The 18,561-nt window shown below is 34.3% G+C and overlaps 2 long non-coding RNA genes across 6 annotated transcripts in view; one reads left to right on the plus strand and one right to left on the minus strand.

Moving 5' to 3' along the window:
• Positions 1 to 18,561, plus strand: part of LOC118204223 (uncharacterized) — a 382,418-nt gene that overhangs the window by 133,998 nt on the left and 229,859 nt on the right. The gene's annotated exons all lie outside the window — the stretch shown is intronic.
• Positions 1 to 18,561, minus strand: part of LOC118191378 (uncharacterized) — a 338,644-nt gene that overhangs the window by 44,343 nt on the left and 275,740 nt on the right. The window contains exon 5 of one of the 4 annotated variants that reach the window (XR_015042792.1): positions 14,060 to 14,647. The exons of 1 other annotated variant lie outside the window; for it this stretch is intronic. This is a non-coding gene — a long non-coding RNA (uncharacterized LOC118191378). Of the gene's footprint in view, positions 1 to 14,059; positions 14,648 to 18,561 lie in introns of those variants that run through there. 2 more of the 4 variants (XR_015042790.1, XR_015042794.1) reach the window with 2 other exon arrangements.

Genomic DNA, 18,561 nt, shown 5'->3' on the forward strand with positions numbered 1-18,561 from the left:
CTCAAAATAGGAAATTAGAAAACAATATATGAGATAAAGACAAAACATGCAGTATAGATTCAAGATAAAATAATATACGCAGCAATATTCGAGAGGTCCAGGTTCGAGCTCCGGCTAACTCATACCATATTTTTCACAAATCCTGCTTTAAAAAATCCTCATGTCTCTACAGTGGCCCCCAAACTAAAACGTGGATGACAGTAATTCGTCAAAACCAGGATTTGGCGATTGGGTACTCTAATCCCCAGTCGCCCTTTAAAAAAGGGAATACATAAGGTATTTCCCCCTTCTTCCAGCATGTTTTTGCTGTGTAACGATAGCGAACTCGGAGCGTATTCCAGAGGTTTAGGTTCGAGTACCGGCGACGGCATTGCTCATTTTCATGTCTACTGCTTCGGAAAAACGTAATGATCCTACACTTTGATTTAAAAACATTCTGGAAAAGTATAAAACCCTTCTGATCTGCTATTCAAATGCGTTTTGCCATTCAGAAAATGAATCTTTAATATCAATTATGTAATTTTATAAACTGTATTTTTAAATATATTTTCCATTATAGGCAGATTTGAAAGTTCGCTTTACACAATAAATTTGAATGTTAAGCAAATCCTTTTCTTTTTCACTTTTGCTTAACTTAGGAAATTCGAACTTTCTAGAATATTAGGCTTCAGATACGAATTCGAAAATTTTAGGTTTTGTCCATTTCTAGTTTAAGGTGTCAACGAAACTAAATGAATGAAAGCGTATGCAGAAGGAAAACAATTCACTAAGAGCGAGGCTTCATTTGTAAAAGGATATTTTTTTCCCTAATGGCAGGCACTTGCCTATAAAGGCATTGGCCCCTTTTAAGGCCAGAAGTGGTGGCCATTTAATTGTGTAGGCACCTAATAGGCGACCACTATTACCTCCTATGAAGGGACAGACAGTTTTACATCCGTACCCTCCCTGAACCTGCGCTCTCAGTATCGCAGTCAGGCTGCCCTAACCACCGCCTGCAAGAGGATATTGTCGATATGCAATTATAATATCGATTAACCATTAATGTATTTACAACCAAAACATATTTCTTTTTCTTCTTTTTGAAACATTAAGTAGTATGTGGAAATTTAATAATTACGCCTTATATATATATATATATATACCGTATTTATGCGAATCTAATGCGCCATCGAATCTAATGCGCATCCCCATTTTAAAACTTTAAATAATAAAAAAATTGTTTGTCGGCGAATGTAATGCGCATCAATGATATGAGGAATTTATTGAATCTTATTTTATACAACAATGGATTTGTATATAAACTATCAATTAATGGTATGATAATTTTATTTAAATTTAGATACCATATTTTATACAACATTGGATTTATACATAAAGTAGCAGAACATAGAATTAACATATTAGTGGGCAATTGTTATGTGAAACAATCATTGTTAATTACTACTACCGTATATCCATCCACGGCTAGCCTTAAACTCTTGTTTCGGTATTCCAAGAACTTCAGCCTCCTCTTTTGCTTTATTTCTCATGGTGTCACTAGTCACAGGTTGTCCATTCTTCCTCCTTTCACGTACAAATTCCAAAACTTTTTCTTCAATTTTAGGGTGTCTTCCTTTGCGAGGGCCAGTGAATTTCTTTCTACTAGCTTTAGTTGCAAACAGTGCCAATTTCTGTTGCCGCCACAAGCGAACATTGCTCTCAGTTACGTTGAACTCTCTCCCTGCCTTTCTATTGCCATTTCTTTAAGCACAAAGAATTACTTTATGTTTGAAAGTAGCGTCATATGACATTCTTCTCTGTTTGCCCTCCATTTCGTGACTACGTACTCTGCAGTTTGTATCCTCTATGCAATAATGTGTCAACGATAAATGTAACGGTAAATGTAGTCGAGAAATACAGTAATTCGTTGTTACGATTTAAATTTGGTTGACGTCATCGGCGAACTTTGCACTCGAATCTAATGCGCACCCCAATTTTGAATACTACATTTGGCCAAAAACGATGCGCATTAGATTCGCATAAATACGGTATATATATTAAGGTACTTATAATATATATATAAAATATGAAAACACTATGGCTTTGCTCTATACGAACAAGCAACCTCTAATTAACTTTCCGCAATTTCAGGATCTTTTCCCTAGACTTTCGAGAACATTCGAGCGTATTACGTAACCGCATTTATAAATAGAGAACTCGCGCCATGCGCGCTACTCCAGCCATACTTGTTCGGATCGGATTTGCGTCAGAGACCGCTTCTCCCTCTGCTGCTAAGACCTGTGCTGCTGCTCTTCTGCCTTTCTTTGTTCGAATTATGACGCAGTGACTTTAAAGTTAATCTTATTTAGTAAATCACTATTGAAAATGTAATTTTGGAGAATTTAATCTAAAAGAATAATAATCTGCTGTTTGAATAGAATAAAGATATGGAGCTATAAATTTAAATTCTTCTGTGTCGTCATTGGATTACACTCAGCCACAACAATGTTCGGAATTCTCCTGTGCCCGACTGCCACAATATTACATATATATATTATAAGTACCTTAATATATATATATTCTCTCGCCTTCTTAGAATGGCTTTGTGGAATAATGGTCAGCACGCTCGGCGCGTATTCGAGAGTTTCGAGGTTCGAGTCCTGGAGAGGGCATTGCTCATTTTTTACGTCTCTCTCATAAAAAAAATCTAATGACTCTACAGTGGCTCCCGGAACCTCGAACCTCGGACCTCTCGAATGCGCGCCGAGCGTGCTGACTATTACACCACGATGCTAAGAAAGCGGGAGAAATACCTTATAATATAACTAAAAACAGGACTAAGGCCTGTGCAATTCTCTGCATATAAAGAACAAGGATATTGATTAATCATTATTATTATCAGTTTTAAATATATGAAAGGAGAAACACCATGAAATTTCCACACCCTCGACAGCACTTAAGAACTCTTTTATCTAAACCAAAGCCTCTAGGGTTTAAATTTAATTTTCTCACCTTTTAATTGAGGGCGCGCGAGCTAAAATCCAACGGTCTTCTTTTCTTTTGAACTTCGCTTTCACCTCCCATAAATAACAATTAACCGTTGCCACTTCCAGCAGCGTTATATTATTTAAAACTAATTCTCATCTCCTGCTCACTGCTCATTACGGCGAATTCCTGGAGTAAGATTTATGTAAGTCAGAGGAGCTGTCTGGCAGATACAGATCAGTTTGCTATATTGTTGTAAGTTGCATACCCCCCCCCCCCACAGGTGGTGGGAAAGATCAGTTTTGCCGAGAGCCAGTCTGGCGTTGATTCATCCGAAAGTGAAGTTTGCTATGAAGATTTGTGGGGTATGTTATGGTGTTGGCTGGTGTTTGTTAAGTCTAGAAAAGCAGGTTTGATTTATGGCAGTTAAAGGAGTTTTCTTCAAGTGGAATGAGGAATTCGAAGACCTGTTACAGTATTCTGTAAATGAGAAGCCATGCTGTAGCAATTTATTAATTTTCGAAATATTTTATTCGTGTGTTTACATTTGTTCTAAAAGATGAATAAGGAATGTTGCTCAAGCAATTAAAAATAGAGAAAATTAATGAAGAAAGATCATTAATAGTTACAATTAAAGGAATGCAAAGTTTACTTCACGTTATACTTTGTTTATCGTAAAGAATGGATAAAGGAAATATTAAGTTAAAAAAGGGATACAGAGATAACTTAGAAATTAAATAATAATAATAATAAATAAAAAAATAAAAATCTGAAAGATTGCAGATTTTACATTACGTCCAAAGGGGCGTTTTTTTACCATTTTATACGTTACTTTTATTTATTAAATGTCACGTTCTTCGAACTTAAACCATAAAATTCAGTTCAAGAATAATATCACAAAATAGTTTTAAATTGAGCGTATCTTTAGAATTTCCGATACAGCGTCTCGCGCGCTGTAGATAAAAATGTTTGTTCTGTACAACGTTGTCATTACTCGCTTTGAAATCTTTGAGTTTGTTAATCAAAAATTCGTTAAAGTTTTACAAAATATGAAATCGATAATAAACAAATTCCAAATTTCAAATTTGGTCTCCCACATGCCCATATTCGCAGTAGGGTTACGTCACTCAAAATTCGCTGGATCTATGTACCGTTGTTTTATCACAATGCGAGAAATATACCTACATTTATGCAGATTTTTCATTATTTAATTTCTTCAAATATAATGCAGGACTCTAACATTTGGTGGCAGCAGTTTGAAAAGTGAAACGGACGTTTATAGTGAACCAACGCAGAATCGCAAAACGAAAACAATAGTCTTTCAGGGACAAAGCCCCTTTGGACTAATAATCTTGATTTTGATGATTTCATTGAGTTTCTAGAGAACAAAATCCGGTTATTTATTGAAATAAAGCTATTTTCCCCTCTTAAATTAAAAAAAGATGTATATCGTTCGCACCAAATTTAGTTTTATCGTCAGGAAGATACGTTGCATTAGTTACTATCATCATGACAACATTGTTATTTCGCTTTCTGGCATCTGGCAACATCTTTAAAATCAGCCCGCTGTTGGAATGGTGATTTGGGCGAGTCGAATTTGAGCCTGAGTTCGATTACCGAAGAAGGCAGCGTTTGTAAGTGTTTAGCTGGAGAAGGTATATTGTTTGAGTGTTTGGGGTATAGGGAGTTCAAAATACTGCCGAACAGAATAGCTGGTGATAAGGGAAGAGAAATGGGAGACGTTTGGATACGTACCCCGGGGTATTCTCTATCAAAGCTGGGACAGAACTTTCCCTTTCCCGCAGGTGCCATTCTTTCGTCCCCCTGTGCTGTAACTTGGCAACATTCTCGGTGATAGATGGCTAATGAACCGTTGGAGTTTTGGCCATTTCCAGAGGAATGCATGAACCTGAAAGTGCCCTTTGTAACAATTTTTGAAATCAGTTAATGTTCTATTTACAGGTACCTATCTGTGACTGCTTGTAACGTATGCTTGCTGTATGACGTATTTAGATTTACTTAGTGTTAAATAAGTAATCAATATTTAGCATTATTTTAAGACTTAGTTTAAGTAAGCATAAATTACAAAAATATATTTAAATGCCTTATTATTATCGTCATTACTAGTTTATCACATATAATGAATGGCAATAATTTCAGTTCCAAAATTTAGAATGATTCATTTTTAGTACAAGAGCAAATAGAAAAACAAAGTTATGAAATTATTTTAAGGCCACGTTTATCGCATACCTTTTTTTTTTCGGTTTTTTGATGTGGTTTTACTGTTTACTCTTTCTTCAATGAAGGCTTTATCTTTTTTTTTAATACTGGAGCCTACACACCTTTTGAGACTTCAAACAATTATTTAACTTAGGATGTGCTATCGTAAATATATGAAGAGTCTGGGAAAAAGAAATAATTGAAAATAATAGTGATCTTAACCAGATCCTCAAGCGCGAACTATCGAATGAGTAAATACGAGGAATATATGGGTCGATCCACCGTCTGCTAGCTTGCAAGGGATTAGGCATAGCCAGGGTCCGAATCAGGTGATGCAAAGGACTTAAAAAATCTCTGAAATTCAATTGGACTGGAATACGCTCGCCAGTGGTAGGTCCGAAAGACAGCTGAGTACTAGCAATCCGGCCCAAGATTTCGAATCGCTGCGAACTGGCCAGCTACATGAACATTTTCATGATTTTTCGCCAGTATCCATGTAAGATGAATACGAGACAATTTCTGTTGGAAAAATCCTCCACGAAGATACCCATTCCCTTAGGCAGACAGCTGTAATCAAATAATCGCTTGTTTTGCCCTAATCGGAAACCAAATGAATAAATGGACTCGAATGCATGACCAGGCAGATTGTTGAAGTTTGGGGACTGGTAATATTGATATCCCTGAAACTTGGTTTCGTCATTTAACTAATGCAACAACAATTTTAACCCTGTCTTTAGAACCTCCTACCTATTTCAATTTTTCTTCCTTGAATTATATTTCGTTATGCATTCAACATATACAGTATAGTTAGACAAACAATCATCAGTGACTCTTAAGCGTAACGGAAATTAAATTCTGTTCAAGGCATTTAATAGTCCTATCTGCGGTAGACGGTTCAGATAAAGAAATAAGAGCATGCTTTCTCTGAGGAAGAAAAAATTTGTTGCGCTACTTTCCCAAACTCTTACAATGTTAGTTCTTTCAGTCTTTACTTACCGTAACCAAAAAATTGTGCCAGATTTCTATTTCACTTTCATTATTTGCTAAAGCATAAAAATCGCGAAACACTGTGCATCCTTTTGCTTAGCTTTTCGTATGGCACCTTTAGAACAAATCTTAGGCAATTAACAGTAAAACAAAATCCTGATAAACTGCCGCACGAAAATCTTCTTTCCTCTACTGATATTATAAAGAACACAGACACATAATAATTAGAGACAATTTTAGAAGCTGGCCCTTTAACTAATTATTGCTGCATTTAACTCCTCGTTATTTGCAATTCAATGACAATGTTTTGCACTGGCAGACGATACATATTCTGACATAAAACATCTCTTGCTTAACGATGTTCTTTCACGAAAGTGAAAAATCTATTAGTTTAGTCTACTCATATTCAGGTTTCTTAACAGTAAAGCGATACAGACAACATTTATATCAAATCCATGGTTGAAGGATTCAAAATACAAATATCAATGTTGCATACATTAAGAACTTTCAGCGACAATTGAAATTCAAAAGATCAGTGAATAAACAACGAATGACGTTTTTACTTCCTTGTACGAAGTAAAAAGGAAGTACTGTAATCGCGAAGTTTCAGGCAGTATATTTCAACGAAAATATCAATTTTGACCGCTATCGAATGCAATTTAACGATGTTTTTGCGTGATATCTGTACGTAAGGACAGGATAAAATACTCTTTTCCTTCAAAAAAATTATAAAACTGCTTTAAAATTAATTCTGAAGAGAATTTTTCGTGGCCTCTGTACGATAATATGTACGTACGTATCTCGCATAACTCAAAAACGAGTAGCCTCAGAACATTGAAGTTTTGTATATAGGACTGCTATAACATGTAGATGTGCACCTCGTATTTTGGATGCAATCGGCCGCACCAAACGTATATAAATATATTTATATATATATCCACTCTATTACCCGGCTCAGTGATCTAAAGATTTTTACTCTTATATGCTTTTAAATTGTACATTTTTGGCTTTAAAAATGATTGAATTATGTTGTTTTTAATCTTCCGGTTAAGGATTTTATGCCTTTAGTAAATCTGTGTGCAATATGCTTAGAATTATCAGCAATTTTAAAGTTGTTTAATTGCCGCTAAGCCTGTTTTTAATGGCGGTCATTGATGTTTACGTTTGAAACAGGAGACTAGTAGATTTGTTGCCAATCTAGAGAAACTTACCTTCGCAACAACAAAGATAACGCATTCATTTATTATTGCCAATTAAACCATGCTTAATTCTTTCTGGAAGTTTTTCGAGGAACTAAGCGTTTGAAATTTACTTCGTAATTTTTAATATAAATATTTGGAGTTTTTATGTATTTTTGCCTTCTCGCGAAGTGAGAACTGAATTAATTAAATGAAAAACACTCAATCGTCTGTGAAAAACTGTTTCTTTTTTGTTTTGTTTGTTTAATTTCTTTTATACATAGTTCTAGCTTTATTATAGTATTTGAATAGAACATGTGGCAACGATTAGATAATTCTTTAAATGATATACATTTTGTGCATTCTGAGTTATAATATGAACGAAATATAATACTGTTAAGTGAACCTAGCGCCAGAGTGTCGCTATGGTAAACAAAGTGAATTTTAAAGAATGCATTTATTCTATTGTGGTTTATGCGCTGTAGGCGAAGTAGGTTTAATTCAATCTAATAAGTTTAAATAAAATGCGTATAATTTAATATTCCGTACAAGGAAGTCATGTGGTGTACACATCAGATTTTTTTTATTTTAGGGGAACGTAAGTTAATTTAAAATAGAGGGAACATAAATTAACAGGATATCATAAAATAATTTTCATGAGAATAAAGTAATGTCAAATTTGGATAAAAAAAGTAGTACTCTCACATAAAAAGAACTAATTTATTAATTTTAGCACGGGAATACTATTGTTATGTGTGCTATTATTGTTATCCATATGTTATTATGTGAAACCGGCGTTTTATCTGGCTTATGCTGCTTAGTTACTGCTGTCCTTAACACCACAGAGGAATCTATAATTTCTTTGCATTTTTTAAAAATTAATTTTCTAAGTCCTTTAACGCTGGACTGCCATCCACAAATCTATATTTCTAGAGATACCTCCCACAAAGTAGAATGTGACAGTGTCAAATTTACACTCAAAGACGTAATGAGGAAAAAGTACAGACAAATTGGTGCATTTAGCGCTTAATAAGGCAGAAGAATGTGGAGAAGTAAAAGCTTCAGGCAACAAAGGTGCCTACTGGCTAGTTCGGCGGGAAGAGAAGATTTTTTACTATCCTGATTAAAATCGTAAATTCTGAAGCACTGTGTTGTTTGAAATTTAAGTGATAATCTGCTATTTGCTCTGGAAATCTGGGAAAATTCCTCCGTAGATGGTTCTTCATGATAAAATGAAAGATAATAGCAGATAATTTTGCTATGTTAGCAAACTGAATTTGACCGTAGAAAAACCAAGCGTCAAATGCCTGTAAGCTTTGATTCTTTCAAAGGAAGGAGCTGACTCGAGGTTAATCAGGAAAATTGGCTAATTAAGGAGAAAAAAATGGTCTATTTTTTGCTCCAGTTCAGGTGTTAGCTGGAATCAGCTCAAGAAAATTGAAACAAAGTCTGTCCAAAAGTTATATGCCTGTATTTAAACAAACACAACTTCGAAACGAAAGCTGCACTTAAGAGATAGATATAGAGGTACTGATTAAAGTAGTGGAAAATTAGACCAGCACTATTAATTCTCAGGTATTCTTCTCATTTACAGTTCTTCTACAACAACACACCCAGCAAGGAGTGACCGCATACGAAGACTTTCGGTTTCAAAGAAGTAATTGTTCCACGCGAAAAAACCAGCACTGCGATGTTTAGTAGCCCATCGCATGCATCTTAGGCAATGAGATCTCAGCATACGGCCTCACATGATATCTAAGTTCAAGAACATACAAGTTGTTCAGCATACAGCAAAATTATGATATCCTATTCAATATTCCATGTTGAAACGGATACTCTGATATAACCACTGAAACGAAATTTTCTGGCCGATACCGCGAAAACGCAAGTTTAGAAGAAATTGCAAGCTTGCAATGTTCTAGTTATAAAAGTGTAATAATTCAAAACATGCAGGTGCGTTTAGACGGAAAAAATGTCACTTATGTTCTTAAAATTCCAAGAACTAATTTATAAGTATTTTATGCACTGAAAGGTTCTGTCATTCAATTCAAAAACACGAAAAGGTCTGCTGCACTACTTCAGGCATGTTCAAATGTGATATAAATAATACTGACAATTGAAATGTGTAGAAAGTCGTTTCTTTTTCATTTGTGACTTAAGGAGACTCATACACCTTAAACCCCTTATGAGCTTCGAATATGCGACTGTTGAAAGAATTGAGATATTTTGTTTATTTTAAAAGTAATTACCTCCAACGTTTTACAGCTGACTACATAATATAGCTGCTTTGGAAACTAGTAACCAGAAAGTTTGTGTTGCCACAAATATTTTTGTAATTTAATCCGCTTTGTGACAAAATTTTTCGTCATTTTTCCACCTTGCGCACATGATATTTTAAAAATGGCTAACGGTACATACTTGAAATTGGATGGAATTCTTTATATGGGCACTATTTTCTAACTGAACCAAAAATCTGATGAATATTTTAATATTAAAATATTTTATGCACGAAAACATTACAGATTTTTTAATGAAATATATTTTATAAACTCAACTCCAAATAAAATAAAAATTTAACATGAAATTCTCAGTTTTTTTTTTTTGGTTTGCAGTAGTTTCCAAATGTTATAAAAGCTATATATAAACTAGAGAATTAAATAATGCAACATATAATTTTAAACTGTGCGCGCAAAGTGGAAGCATGTCGAAAATTTTTGTCACAAAGCGGATTAAATTAAAAAAATATTTGTGGCAACACAAACTTTCTAATTACGATTTCAGAAAGCAACTATATTATATAGTCAGCCATAAAAAGTTGGAAGTAATAAATAAGTTATCCCAATTCTTGCAACAGTCACCTATTCGAAGATCATAAAGGGTTTAAGGTGTATGAGCCCCCTTAAAGAAACATATGTTAAGTATTTGAGATCCTAAAAGTCTTCCAAATAATACATTTATGCAAAATTTAAAAATTCTAGGAAGTTACATAATGATACTGATGAAAGCTAAAGATTTCTAAAAGAAAAGATTGTTTCCTAAATGCCGCTGCTAAACAGAATGCATCATCTGCATTCTGTGATATTTTCCCCTTAAGAACTTTTATTACAGAAGATATAAGCTTTGTTGGTAGTGAAGTCTATTCTTTGCTAACTATACCAGATATTATTCAGCTTACAGAGCTCTGCAAGAGGATTAAGTCTCCTTTGGGGATACAGAGGTCACAGTGAGTTCCGGCTATCAAGCTTATAGGAAGATTCGATGAAAATTGAGAGTAGTTATTTAATTGTAATCTTTTGCATATGCGACGTTTATGAAGCTTAATTTATAAGCAAGTTTATTCCCGTTGGCCAGGTGATGTGTTTTAAGGCGCTTATTTTCGCATCTACTCCTTTCTCCTTTGTGAAGAAAAGGACGAATTAATGAAGAATTTTGTATTAAATCTTTACAGATGCAGACAGTTCAGATTTTACTTTAAGAAGGGGAACACATGAGCCAAGTTGGAGAGTATCAGTCGCCCTGTCAAAAAAACTACTTTTTTTAATCGCCCAACGACTAAAAATTTAGTATTATAAACCATAAATTTAGTATTATAAACCATTCTAGCAAATAAAATTGTTTATGAATAAAATACAATTACGTAAAAGGTTTTTGTTTTTATACAATGAGAAGTTATTTAAAAAGGATCTGATAATTAACGCACTCAAAGAAGAAAAATATAAAAATAGTATATAGTTTAATGGGAATAGTAGATTAAATAATAGTATTTACGGAATTAATCTACAATTTTATATCGATGAAAGCATGGGGCACATAATTAACGAAATCTATTAATTTAACTATAATATCAAAAATATCAGCCATTTTTTAAAAGTTTTCTATTAATTTACTTGCATTGCTAAACGTATAAGTCACTATCCATTTCAACTTATCGTGAGAGCCGTACGTATTTATTATTCGCGATGTAAAATTATAGATATATTGTGTGAATAGAAGTATTTAATCCATTATACATGAACATTTTTTTCTCCTTTTCGTGCATTAATATCAAATTAATGAAAAAAGCTTTTTTTTAGTTGTATTTCATTTTTTAAAGTTTTACGTTACCAGTTATACGTGCCAATTATACGTTGCAAATAAAAAAAGTTCCTTAAAAAGGAATATCGCCAGTTCGTTGCTAAGCGTTCCACGATGGTTAACTCAAAAGTAATTTTTACACGAGAAACACTTTTCTTTCCGTTTGCTTCACATTGCAAATACACTTTTTAAAAATATAGGAAATAGCACAATTTATATTTTAATTATCCCTTTTCATTAAAAAGAGGGCGAAAAGTTTGTTTCACTGAAAAGATTTTTTTGCTGGATCCGATGGTGTAAACAGTAAAATTTTGATATGCTTAGTTTTTCGTTAAACAAAGATACGTGCAAAAAATGCAATAAACACTAAATGAAAAAAATCTAAATCGAATTTTATAAAAAGCGCTTTCTCACATTGCATTGTCTCGACCAACGATGTGTGTACACAATTTGAAGTTGGTAGCTTATCGGGATCATTTGTAAGCAACGATCTACAACTCTATTTATAAGTTAGTTTATCTTAATGATGTTTATTTACCTGTTATTTACAATGTGTTCTTCTTCCTTTAAATGCTCATATGATTTACGTAACCAAGTATACTTCTTCTGCAAATTAAACTGCTTGAAAATAGGAATAAGTTGTTAACAGTATTTTTTTATTAGTTTAAAAATGGTTTTCCTTTTTCTTGTGTTTTTTTAACCTCACATTAATCAGGTTTTAGGTAACTGTGGATGCCATTTCCAGTACTGCTCCAGTAAATTAGAATTTTGACCGTGGGCCCCGGGGTACGTAAGCATATGCCCTGAACAAGTGGTCCGCCCCCAGTGCTTAGTCCCCAAGCGAACTTGGTACTCCTTTCATCGACCCAAGAGATGGAAATTAAGGGATGAAAGGCTAAATCGATTTTGCCCAACCCGGGGATCGAATCCCGAACCTGTGGTGGCGCGATGCGCTGGCCATTGCGCCACCGGGCCTCAAATTAGGAACTAGCGTAGGTTTATTTCGTAGGCATAAGTGGAGGCGTAAGTTTATTTGGGAGCAAGAAACTTGAAAATAAACAATGCACTCGCTGGCATTCGAACTATGGACTTCTCGATTGCCAATGCGATGCGTTTCAGATTACGCCACAAAGGCTTAAGGATGGAGATAAGGATGGACATAAGGATGGAAAAAATTCTCCAACTTGAACGGTGACTCTTTACGGTCTCTCTCCAACTTGAACGGTGACTCTCCAACTTGAACTCTCTACATTCTCTCCAACTTGAACGGTGACTGGAAAAAAGGGGGACACAGTTGCCAAATTTAGGTGGTTACGTGTTAATTTAGCTATTATTTCTCATCACATTTTAGCCGGACGCAGCTGCAAGAGTCATTATTTTATTTCAAATCGAGGAACAACGAAAATTAACCGTGCCTTCGCCGGAATACGAACTCCAAAACTCCCGATAGCCAGCAGAATGTGCTACAAATTGCTTCATAAGGGCACGCATTAAGGAAGAGAAAAATTTCTTACACAGTCATCTCTGATATTGATAGTGTTGAGGATTCCATCTTTTATCAATAACTCCTCTTTTTGTTTTTCAACGGCATAGTTCTACTGCCTAGATAGCCCTCCTTGTTGCGACTTCAAAAGGTCTCCTTTATCTTCGGTTAGTGAGCAACAGATAAAATGTGTGCCAAGAGACACTTAATATGTAAGGCAATTAGAAATTTTCTAACTGGTTGAATATTTGATTGCAGATTCTAAAATGTTCAACATAACTGTTTCAGTATAACTTACCATAACTTAAGAATTATATAACTACTGAAGATCAGAACTTCGCAAGAAATGTTTGATTATTATAATATAGCATGAAAAGAATTATGATGTAAAAATTAGTTTCGTTAAAAATTATTTTAAGTTATATTCACAGCCATCTGAAGGTAAAAGTAAGGCAAATCTTAAGTATTGTGACATTTAATTTTAAATTTAACTGCAGTTAGATTTGTAATTAATCCCTATCGTATTCGTCTTAGTTCAACCTCACAGGTTTTGCTTGAGAGAAAGTTACGCAAATTTAAAGGCATGCGATATAAAAGTTTATCCTAAATGTAGGACTAGTGAAACGTTTCCTGCTGTTTCACTGAGAATTAGGTCTTGTTAAATCCATAGAAGACCATAGAAGCTTTTTGTTGGTTAGCGAGTTAAATATTTGGCTATAATGTAGAACGACCAGTTTTTTAGCTTTTTGTAAGATTCTTGTTTTGAAAATAATTGAAATCTGAGACATCAAGCCCTTCTGCTTTATAATGTACTTTCTCCCTCCTTCCAGCATGCCTTCGTGGTTTGACGGTAGCACACACGGCGGGTATTCGACAGGTCTAGGTTCGAGACCCGGCGAGGACATTGCTCATTTTTCCTGTTTTCGGCTTAAGCAAAACTTAATGACTCTACTGCTTATCATGTAATATTTGAATACAATAAGTCATCGCTTTAGTTGATGTTGTCCTTTCATTTGTAAACCACGCTTAATTAGCTTTTATGTTGGATTTTAATTTCATAATCACAATCAAATAGGCGATAACTAAGTGCGATAACTCGCCAACAAATTGAGATAAAACTGCATTTTAGCCATTAGGTTCAATGTGTCACTTTGATTTCACACCGCAGGATCATAATATTAGATGTCAATATACACCAAAGATGTTGATGGAACAAAATAATTGTGTATGATGTAATTTAATACATTTTTTTTTCATTTTTTAAAAAAAGTTCAATTTTCATTCATATTCTTTCTTTCTGTTGTAAACACGGAAGACTCATTTTATGAAATTAGTTAAGAGAATATATAAAAATATCCACAAATGCAAAAAGAATATTTAATTTAGAGTTTTAAAAGTACAACCGAGGGGAAGCCAGACTGTAGAAAATTCAAAGTGGGAAGTTAGTGATACTAGTTTCACTTTGCTACTAAAATGTCTTATAAATATATGACATTTTCGTTGTCAGGAAAAATTTGTTTCCAGAAACACACAATTCTCCGCTTTTATTCCCATTGTGGTAAATTATCTGTTCTCCAGCTAGGAAGCGAAGGAAGACGAAGATGGGAGAGCATGACGTCGTTAGTTTTATCTCCTACGTCGACACTTTCATTGTCCGGTTATCCACCCCTAGTCGGCTTCCGTGTTGCTTCCTGAACAGACAGGTATATTCTTATAACTCGCAGAGACATAAAGATGAAACCTGTAAGAGGAGACATGTTTGGTCAGACATGTTTCTACTTATAGTTTTTTTATGTTATGTGATCAAAAATAGAAAGTTATCAAAAACAATTAATGTTTTTTGTCGAAAATATATAGCATTGTGCGTAAAAAGCACCTGTCTTGTAAGTTCATTAATCTTCTGGAGCAGGAAACTTAAAAATATCAACTGTACAAAAAATTCACTTTAAAATAATCAACTGTGCTTTCGTTTTCCAGAAATAGCTGGGAATGTTAAGACTGTGAGAACATGCACAGAAAAATATGGTAATTCCTAGTATTTTCTCATACTGAACGCTCGACTGGAAAGAGCCATAATACCCAGTCGGGAAAGAGGTGACGAATTTTCTTCACCGTCTTTTAATTTGGGGGCCACTGTAGGAACATTAAGCTTACATTACATTACTTTCTCGGGTCATGAACCATTGATCTTCCAGCTGTAGCTGGATGTGCAAATTGCTTACATCATGACAGAATACAAGAGCGAATGCGACAATTCCTTATAACTTACGGCTATCTTTGCTCTGCACCTCCGATATCAAGAATTTTGTAATTTTGTCAATCCGGCTACATAACTCCAAATATATAGATTAAAACTATCGAATAACTTGATCTCTTGCTTGGCTAATAGCTAAGGTTAAAAAAAACACCGCTGTTGTTTATGTTAAATCTGTCCGATACTTCTGTTTCTTCCGTCATCTCCACCAGAAATACAAATTATATGGATTTTAAATAATGAGCGGGAATGTAAGTGTACATTTTAATGAGTGCGTTTTGGTAGTATTTGTGATTAGATAGTCCCAGAGCCCCAAACTGAGCTAGTTTTAATTTTGTTAAAATTAGAAATTATTCTAGCATTGTTCAATTTATATTTGTAATTTATTAGAGAAAAGCAAGGTCGATAAATAGACTTAATCTTAGAAATAATGTTACAAATGTATAGGCTGAAGTGTAAATATATTTAATGTTAACAATGAACCCATTTTGGAGCATAGTGAAAGAAGAAATTAACAATAATGGGCAGATTTAATATAAACATAATGTGCTAATTAAAGTAAACCTTTCATTTCTTTTCGCTACAAGAACTGCTTTTATTCGGGCAGACAGAAATTATTTTAAGCTAACAAAATAACATAACAGAAATGGAAAAGAGGAGGTAAACAATAGAAGAGGAAGATGAAGACTGTGATGAATAACTTGAAAGGTGAAAGTACAAAGATAACTAACTCCTTCCCTAATTGAAATGCTAAATCATTCGAATTAGTAACACACGATATTTTTGCCAAGTCCTTTTTGTTACCATCCAAAAGTGCAGAAGTATAATCAATGTAGCGAACCCAGAAAGGAAAATACAGTTTATTAAATAATTTTCCCTCATATAATGCCTATAATTATGAGTGTATTCTAAACTGAAAAGAATTGCGATATTTAATTCTTAGATTAGCAATGGTAATTATTTTCGGAAATCTAAATGTGTCTGACTCAGAGAAACGCTAACGATAGTGATTAGTTTTTTAATTATAGTATAAATGAAATTGAATTCTAGATGCCTCGTTTCAACAGATGACTGTAATCTTTCATTGGAACATAATTAAAAAGCGATATGACATCAGAAGAAACCATAATTGATGTTAAGGAATGTTCCTAACTTTACTGAAAAATCCAAGAGATTTTTTTTTCTAAATATATTTTACCGGAATTTAATGAAGATATATAATAATCAGATTCAGAAGTTTCTTATTTTGGAGTTGCTTCTTACCTTTTAAGCCAGTTCTTTGTTTTTTTTCACCCATTACACCGGTGACTGCAAACTATCTGATAAAAATGTAACAATAGGTAAAGAGAACACAAATGAGTAAATTTTGTAAGGGAGTATTTAGACGGAAGTGGCATATTGCGGTGTTACAAGGCACAATTCAGCAGCATTATAAGCGCTCTGGTGGTGTAAGTCATTCCCCGCAGAAACGTCCAGCAATGATGCATTGTTGCGTGAACCTGGAGCTCGTGGATAGGGATTTTATGGATCAGTTACTCAAAGGAAGTGTAGAGATCGAATCCCGAATATCTCCTTTGAGAAGCTGTCCTGTTCGTATCTGTAGCTGCACAGATAAAATGCATATCGACGAGATCCGCGTTTGTGCAGCGATGCATATGCTCGAAATCTGCATGAGGAATAATGATTTAAGCCAGTGGAACCTACCGCTGGCCTCTTGCCCAACCTGCCGTCCAACAGCATTCCGTACCACGCTTATTTCCGCACATACATTCTATTACAAAATCTGCTTAGTTTGGTTATCTCTACCGTACAATTTTGCCAGATATTTTGGATGCATCCTGCATATACGACCCTTATATCAGTATAATTTCCTTATTTAACCATACTTTCCTTCTTAGTGTCATATTTTTTGTTTATGCGCAAAGTAAACAATTATAATTGTAAAATATAGATGGCATAAATAAGGTTAAAGATTATATTGCACAAATCACACATAAGTAAGCCATACTTACAGCATGAATACAATCTCCTTGTAAAATGGATTGTGATTAATCCGTACTTAATGTTGTAGAGACATTAGGTAATTTTAAAGCAAGCGCGATGAAAAATTAGCTATGCCATTGCCGGGACAGGAACCATGGAATTCTCGAATACTCGTCGAGAGTTCTGACCATTATACAACGAAGGCATGCTGAAAAGGCGGGAGAAATACCTTATAAAGTCCCCCTTTTAAAGGGCGACTGGGGATCGCCAAATCCTGGTTTTGGAGAATCATCATTCATCAAGTTCGGGCGGCATTGTAGAGACATTTTGATCTTTCGGAAGCTGAAGAAATGAGCAATGGAGAAGTACTTTAAAATGTAAACAGTTTTAATTTGGCAGCATGAGTTGCAGATTATGGCTAAAGATTCTAATGTTAATCAGTGCAAAATGCACTTGATTAAGCTAGCTCTGAATTCCTCAGTCGTAAAGGTGATGTATTGAGATGGTATACTGCAAATCAGAAGATCGTATCTTTCCCTATGAATGAGAATTACTACTGCAAAAAGTGATCAGTAATATCGCTGCTAGCATTAATCACCAACGGACAATTTCTTCCCCATTTTAGCTGGTAGTCCGTATACACCCTATTAACCCTATTAGTAAATGTTACCAATAAACATGAAGAGGTAATTTTGGTTTACTAAGCTAGAATTGAAGCTAATTTTACTTTCAGTCATTTTGCTTGGAATCGAACATATGTTCATGCCCTCAAACATAATCTACAAATTCCCTTCAAATTTAATGCATATTTTAAATTTATTTTACAAATAAAGATTTTATATGTATTCAAAAATACCGTTTGAATTTCTATATGCGTGAAAATTTGCATTTGGCAATCCAGGTAAGAATGTTGGCTGCATTGGGTGCAAGTATGGGTTTCCGTGGTTCTACTTATTTGTATACTGTGTTATACAGGCCAGTTTCTATTAAAAATGAATAATCCTCCTTCAATCAGACAAATAGTACAGTCCCCAATAAAGTGCAGAACTATGTAGTATACATATTTAGTGCGAGTGGGGACTTTACATTTGAGAACTTATGAATCTCTTGTTTCACACGAGCTCGCTCATACATTCATGATATTCTCCTTAATTGGCATTACATTTAAAGCTTTGAAATTTTAGGATATAAACGTTTCATCGAAAAATGCATTCGGAGAACAATATCTGTACTTTGGAATTATCCAGTCGACCTGAAAACGCTCGCGAAAATGAGCACAACCTTTAGCACCATCATGATGAAAAGCAATTTCTAAAATAAGCATTTTAAACACAATAAATTCATGAAATAATTATAACAAAAATGCAAATGTATTAATATATAATAAAAAAGTGTAATAAAAAGAATCAAAGCAAAGG

This window comes from Stegodyphus dumicola, chromosome 8, assembly GCF_044657685.1.
Source record: "Stegodyphus dumicola isolate Sdum_Otavi_A_Nest chromosome 8, ASM4465768v1".
Lineage (NCBI taxonomy): Eukaryota > Metazoa > Arthropoda > Arachnida > Araneae > Eresidae > Stegodyphus > Stegodyphus dumicola.